This window comes from Lactuca virosa, chromosome 9 (genome assembly GCF_052849685.1).
Source record: "Lactuca virosa cultivar CGN04683 chromosome 9, Lactuca_virosa_CGN04683_v6, whole genome shotgun sequence".
Taxonomy (NCBI): Eukaryota; Viridiplantae; Streptophyta; class Magnoliopsida; order Asterales; family Asteraceae; genus Lactuca; species Lactuca virosa.
The window spans coordinates 165,980,070-165,987,891 of NC_136434.1; the positions used below are offsets into that span (position 1 = coordinate 165,980,070).

Below are 7,822 nucleotides of genomic sequence, written 5' to 3' on the forward strand. Positions count from 1 at the left end.
ACTCAAGGAGATTCCATTTTATGGAAAAGATCACGAAGACGCATACAAGCACTTAGAAGAGGTCAGCGACATAGCCGACTATTTCAACTTTCCAAATGTGGCCCGCGATACCGTTTTGCTACGCATGTTACCAATCACATTTAAAGGCACTGCAAAGGATTGGCTAAAATCACTACCTCCCGGATCCATCACGACTTGGGCCAAGATGAAAGAAGAGTTCATTGACCAATTTTGCTCACCATCAAAAATATCCAAGTTGAAAAAGGCCATAGCCAATTTCGAGCAACAAGCGGGCGAATCACTTTATGAGGCGTGGGAGAGGTACAAAGGATTATTGAGGAATTACCCACATCACGACTTAAATAGTCAATAAGAAGTCTCCATTTTCTATGATGGAGTCAATATGACGACAAGGCAACTACTTGACTCGCAAGGCCCGCTCACAAAGAAGGCACCCCCGGTGATTAAACAATTGATTGAAGAATTCTCTAAGCACTCTAGAGAATATCATAATCCTAGGAATAATCCAATTAGGGGAGATGTGAATTATGCTTCTGAAGACATGGCGGAAATGATGGCGATGTTGAAAAGCATGGATAGAAGAATGGATAAAATGGATCAAACAATCCATGCTATTCGGGTGGGTTGTGAAAATTGCAATGGACCTCACCTTACGAGAGATTGCGACTTGGACGAGAATGGAAATAAAAAGGCGCAAGTATGCTATTCAAGCGGTGATAGGTTTGATTATGATTGGCGGAAACCGAAAAAAGAATGGCTACCCTATGATGAATACAAAAAGGCAAAGGAGGAGAAGTTTAGACAACAAGCAAGGGGTATGTACCAAAAAGAGGAACCGATGCAAGATAGGAAACCCAACATGGAAGAGATGCTAACAAAATTTGTAGCTGCTTCTGAGAAAAGACACAATGATCACGATGCTGCAATACAAGAAACAAGAACCATATTAAAGAACCAGCAAGCATCCATTCATAACATCGAGAAGCAGATAGGGCAGCTAGCTCAACAAGTTAACCAAAGATAAGTGGGTGAACTTCCAAGTAAAACCGAGAATAATCCGAGAATGGGGAATGTAAATGCTATAACAACTAGTTTTGGGGAAATTTTCACTCCTCTGACCCCTGCACAAAAGGCCTCAACAAAGGTGCAAGCAGAAAAGACAGAAGACTCGAGTTCAGCTAAATCCGATACGACTCACCGAGTCCCTCTAATGGACTCGACGAGTCCATGGCCTGACGACAAAACTGTTGTTCCCTTAAAGCCTTACAGGTCACCTTTGCCCTATCCAATTCGAGCCATACCTGATGAAAAGGTTAAAAAGTACAGAACTTTCATGGAACATGTTAAAGCCCTTCAAGTCAACATTCCATTGGTTGAAACGATACTTCAAACGCCTAAATATGTAAACTTGCTTAAGCGTCTCTTTTCCGCTAGAAAAGATATGGCTGAAGTCGCTGAGTTAGTGTTAAATGAGCTACCAGAAAAGAAGGGCGATCCGGGAAGCATCTCGATTCCTTGTCAATTTGGGAATATAATTGCTACTCAGGCATTGACCGATTCGGGTGCATGTATTAATCTAATGCCATATTCTTTCTTCAAGAAGTTGAATTTACCGGAGCCAAAGCCTATTAATATGAAGATCCATGTAGCAGATAAGACAATCATTCGTCCAAAAGGTGTTTGTGAAGATCTTCTCATAAAGGTTGACAAATTTGTATTCCCCGTGGATTTTGTAGTACTTGACATGGAAGAAGACCCCAAAGTTCCAATTATTTTGGGGAGACCATTTTTGAATACCGCATGTGCATTAGTAGATGTATGCGAGTCCACACTAACATTAAGGATAGGAGATGAATCGGCAGTGTTTAAGGCTACACAAGATATTAAGCAAGAAGAAACAATGGAATTTATGGAATACGCACCGACTCTCCGAGTCGCATCGACAGACTCGGCGATTCCAGTCGAAAAGTTCAGTAACGCGGACAACCTTGACCTGCTATTTACAAGTTCTTTTCCTGTCCTCGACATGAAAATTTTTCCCGATCCTTTGGAAGGTCCAGCAGCAGAAGGTGAAATTGTTAAAAATTATTGTGACTTCCAAAACGCTCAAGTAGCTTACCTTGATACGATGATACAAAAAGATGAAGAAATTCGACTTGACGAGGAGGCAAGCATGGGAGAAAAGGAGAGTGCAAGGGCTGATGATTTGACTAATTCGTCCCTTGAGTCACAAATTGTTAATCAGGAAATATTGTCGCCTACAATTAAAAGAACAAAGCCTCGTGCCCGCATCTCTACTATTTATGAAGTATTCACAATTGAACCACCAGACTCTTTAGTGAGGGACGAGAGTGAGGAAGAATCCTTCAATTCGAGAGATGATGAAGTAGAAATTAAACGAGAATTCGAGGTTGACAAAGAAAAAGTGCTAGAAATGGGTCGAAGTCGAGGGGTGAGGAAAAAGAAGTGCCGAAAAAGGGCTAGGAGTGAATATGAAAATAATGCTCAAAAGAAGAGAAAAGAGGAAGTGAGAAGAGCATACAAGAGGAAAATACATGTTTACAAAACGAAATATAAGCAACAAAAGATTAAGCATGGCATCCCAATGAAGAACAACGAAGGAACGTAGAGCGGGAGGGAGTCCAACTAAAGACTCCTCAAAAAGAAGCGCTTGGCGGGAGGCAACCCGTTATGAGAGTTTGCTTTCTTTTTCCTTTATCATTTTCGTTTTAGTTTTTGTTTGATTTCTTAGGATTTTTCTGTTTTCATCTTCTAAATCATCAAAAATGATTGCTTGAGGGTAAGCATCGTCTGAGTGTGGGGTGGATTGAATATTTTTACGAAGAGATGATAACTTTCATTCGCGACCAGACTCGCCGAGTTGACTTTATTTACTGAAAAAAAATAAAAATATTTTTACATCTGGTAAAACTAGGGTTTTAACCCTAATCTGGAACACATCTCAGCCGACACACTCGCCGTGCACCTCGTTCTCTCTCAAGCATTCATCAATTTCTTCCAATTTTCTCCCAATTTTTTGAATTTCATCAAGCAAGGTACTTAATTTCTTCTATATTGCTGTTAAAGTCATGATTTTTAGATGTTTGGAAGTATCAATTTGATAGAACACCCGTTTTTGGAATTTTAGAAGTTTTAGGGTTTTGATTTTGACTTAATTATGGTGTTTTGGATGAATGTTCTTGCACTAATATGCCTTATACACATTCCTGGACAAACCCTTGGACTAATTTTGAGTTTTTATGGTTGAAATTTCACTGACCCGTCGACTGACTCGAGCAGTTCATCAGACTCGCCGAGTGTGTTCATGGACTCGACGAGTCCAGTCGTGAACCCAAATTTATTTTGTTTTAATGTGTTTCTGTGTTTTCTAGATTGTTTGTTATTTGTTGTGCGGGAACCATGTTTTTTAGGGGTCAGACTTCTCAAGGTAGCCAAGGGGATCACCCTTGGTTAGATTTCCCAAGGGTTGAATCCAAATCAACCATGGCTAGATGGAAGAAAATGCTCGCTGAAATCAACAGGAAAGACATCTACGTGCCTAATGCCATAAACGGGGGATGGCTTGGAGAGGTTGATTACGAAGAAGAATTGGCACCTTATTTGACGAAAACTTTTGTCCATAATGGCGCTTCTATAATATGTGATGGATGGAGCCGGCTTTTCCGGATCCAAGAGCCGGTATTTCAAGAGCTTTGTTGGGAGTTCTTTTCCGCAATTACTTTCCGAGGAGGAGAAGATTGTTATAACCCTGGGAGCCTCACTTTTTGTCTTGGGGGCGAGGTCTGCCAATGCTACGTGGTAGAACTTGCTTGGCGTTTGGGAATTTATGACCAACAATTGGTCAATACAGCTGCTTTTGGTACATTTTTGGAACACTCTCACAAGGTGTTCCCGGATGGCATTACAAGCTCAAGTTGGTGGAACACTATCGCCAACAAGGTTTATATTCCTAAATCTGCCCAAGAGGGTAGCATCCGATCACCCACCCACCGCCTTATCCACCGCCTAATAGCCAACACAATTAACCAAAGGAAAGATGACGACAAAGTTCCAAACCTTGATGTTTTCTACCTTTGGTGCATCATCACACCAAATGTTTTCTATAACATTCCATGGTGTTTGGCCACTTATTTAAGCGAAGGGGCGGTTAAGGACCGCAAAACATCGAAGATTAATGGCGGGATGTTTGTGACCCGTTTGGCTCATTCCTATGGATTAATGGGTGCGAGAGCATGGGGGATGTTAACAGAGGTTCCAACCCCTCCTTTTAGTACCATGCTTTTCAGAAGGGCAAGGATTGTCGAGGATATTGGTGGATGACATTTTATCATACCCCATGATGACGTGGTAATTGGTCCCGCGAAGCCGGGTCGGCGAGTGAGGAGGCGTGAGCGGGAAGTGGAAGAGGAACCGCCGGTGATTCCGGTTGATCATGACGAAGTACCAATGGATTGGTACAATGTCGAGATGAGGCGGCTTCAAGATCTAATGGCGAGGGGTATAAATTTTAGCAACGAATCCCACGTTCGGCTTTTTGATCATCTTCATATTCCACACATTGATGGGGGTAACTTCCCCTACATTCCATCTTGGGACGAGGTCATTAACGCGAGGCGTAGTGGAGCCGGAGGAAGTGGAGCTATGCATGGAGGGGACGATGATGAGGAAACGGATGAAGACTAGTTTATTTTTATTTGTGTTTTGTTGAACAATTTATTATTTTTATTTGTTTGGTTTTGGTTGTTTGAATTTTAAGTACGTTAGGATTTATTTAGTTTATGTTCTCATGGGTTGTTTTTAGTTTTCTTTTCAGAATTTGGAAAGGGTCAAGTCTAAAAGGTCTCGAGAGTTATAGGAGTTTCGAGTCTAAGCGAAAGAGTTAATTAAGTCCAAGTTTTGAGTCCGGTCATAAGGAGCATTAAAATGAGTCTTATTACTGAAGAGGAGCATTAGAATTATTCCAAATCTGAAGTAATTGGAGTCTATACAAACAGACTTGGAGCAGGAAGCGAAGTATTTTCACCCAACGGCTGACTCGCCGAGTGCGTCTTCTGACTCGACGAGTCCAAGAGTAAAACCGCGATTTCTGCACTTTCCCGCTATAACTCGCCGAGTCTGCCCACTGACTCGACGAGTTGATACGACTTTTACCACTTCGCTGTTGCCTTGATGATTATATACCACGGCGTTTGGTTCTTATTTTGAAGAGTGATTTCTGGAAATTTCCGAGAGTTTTTCCTGTGTTTTTGGAGCTTTCAACCACACGTGACATGATACCCAAGGCATGGATGAGCTGTTCCCATGTCTAAAGTCAGTTGAAGATGGAGCTTTACATGAAGAAGATCGACCTCGACATTACTACCCCAGGGGAGTTTGTTCTAATTCTCTCTCTATGTTTTTATTTTTCTTTATCATGCATAATATGCAATGGGGACATTGCATACATTAAGTGTGGGGTAGGGGGTTGGTTACATTAGTAAAAATTTTAGTTAAATTTTGAAAATTTTGAAATTTTTGCATAAAAATTGCTAGAATTTAAGTTAGAAAATTTTGGTAAAAAGCAATTAGGAATCATGCTAAGTATTATGATTGATGATTGCATGAAGACCCAAATGTTTAGTTGAGCCTATATACGTTCTAGTGCATTTGTGGCCTCCTTTATTCTAGTGAAATCATGGGACAAAAACACAACCTCGCTTAGTTTGAGGGATGCAATATGTTTAGCATCGTGTACTTGAAATGTATCCAGGAAAATTTTTATCTTTAATCAATAAAGGTTGAAGTTGAGCGCCCTTGCTTAAGCATGTAGGTTTTGAGCGAAAAAAAAGTGAGTTACATGAGAGAAGTACAAGAAAAGTTTGAAGAAATTTTGGAGCAGTTAAAGTGAAGATCAAAAGATCAAAATTCCAAAGTTCAAAAGTTGAAGATACCCAAAAATCAAAGGAAATCAAAAAGGTGGCAAATTTTAAGAATTCAATGAAATTAAAGTTCAAATTATCAAGGAAGTGAAGAATTCCAAAAAGCTCCAAGGTGGTATCGAGAATTGTAATTGTTAGATTATGTATGCTTAGGTTGCTCAACCAAAAACACCTTGAGACTAAGAGGTTTTCTGCGGATGGATTCGGAGGGATGCATAAAATGAGCATTGTTCAAAAGAAGTGGGCGAGTGTTTATGAGGATTGTGAGTATTTAGGATGAGGGGGTCGTTTAGGAAAAATTTAGACACAAATGCATGCATTGCGGTTTTGGCATAATGGCTGGGTTTGATTGGGATTGTCTTATGTGATATTAGTGTGCTAAAATTCAGTTTTGCTTGGGGGCAAGCAAAAGTCAAGTGTGGGGTATTTTGATATGTGCATATAGCCCTTTATTTAATATTGATTTTTATCATTTATTTGCATATTATGGACAAAAGATACTTAAAAGTGTTTGAATTATGTTTTCAGTCAAAAAGGAATGCTCGGAAGCAAAAAGAAGCAGGAGTAACCATCGGGAAGTTTTGGAATGATCAAAAGAAGAAAAGACCAAAAAATGGTAGGAACTCGGCGAGTCTGACATCGACTCGACGAGTCGCTACGAAGATTCGCGAAGCTGAGGAATCCTTAACTTGCCGTACACGGGGATTAAGTGATGGACTCGACGAGTCGGTCATGGACTCGGCGAGTCGGGTCGAATTTATAAATACGGCTTTTCAGATCGATACAAAAGGGAGAGAGAGAACCCTTGGGGAAAAAATGCTGCGAATTAAAGTCAGAGAAGACCTAGAGAACGAAGATCCAACCCTAAATCCGATTCCGAAGGAGATTAGAGGCAATTTTCATTATTCTTAATTCAATCTATCGTTTTTCATCATGAATAGACATATAGATTTCGTTTTTATGCTTTCAATTGCCTCAATCATGAGCTAAAACCTTTTAACTTCTGTTTGGGGAGACAATATTGAGACTATGGTTTGATTTATGGTAGGATTAGTTTAATATTGGTGATTTTGTTAATTTAAGCTTGTTAAAGAACCTTATATGTGAAGGATAACTATTTTTCTGTTAATAGGAAGATAATTAAGTTGCATGAACATCTCTTAATTGTTTACCTCGTATAATTTATGTGAACACTTTATTATATGACTAGGATTAGCGAATGTGAAACTAGAATTAATAAGAAAATAGGTAAATTTACGTGTGAGCTTGTGTGATGAACCATCAACAAGAGGTTAACTAAAGGGCCAATTTAGTTAACCATTACAAGTCTTAATTAACCCGAATAAATAACCTAGGGAATTAAATTAATTTAGACAACTGGCCACTATTTGAGTTAGTTTGTTTTCTAAGGATTAGTGTAGCGAACGTGAACCTAATCACCTGAATCGGTAGCCAATAGAAGAATTAATCCATTGCACTATTACCATAAAATCAACCATAGGATCAATTGAGTTGAACCTAAACAGAAGTCTCCTTCATATTTGAATTTAGTCGAATCTTTGCTTATCTAGTTTTTAGTTAATTAGTTTAAGTATTAGTTAGTAAGTTTCTAGTCTTGTAAAACTAGAGAAAACCCTCTCTTTTATTATTTGTTAGTTGCTATTAGATAATTTTAGTAATTAGTTTAAATTGCCGTTCCTTGAGTTCGATACCCTGCTTACTAGAACTATACCACCAATAGACAGGTCCACTGCCTTTTGTGTGATTAATTTAAATTTTATAAGTAGGATTAAAACTAGTTCGTTTTACACACATCACTAATCTAAAATTTGTCTTCTTTTTCAGATGTCTACTTCAAACAT

General features: G+C 39.3%; 1 non-coding gene across 1 annotated transcript; it reads right to left on the bottom strand.

Annotated features, from left to right (window-relative positions):
- Positions 1-253: 253 nt before the first annotated feature.
- LOC145141752 (small nucleolar RNA R71) lies at positions 254-360 on the bottom strand. The gene has a single exon (XR_013722947.1). It is a non-coding gene; the product is annotated as a small nucleolar RNA R71 (small nucleolar RNA).
- Positions 361-7,822: the final 7,462 nt, after the last annotated feature.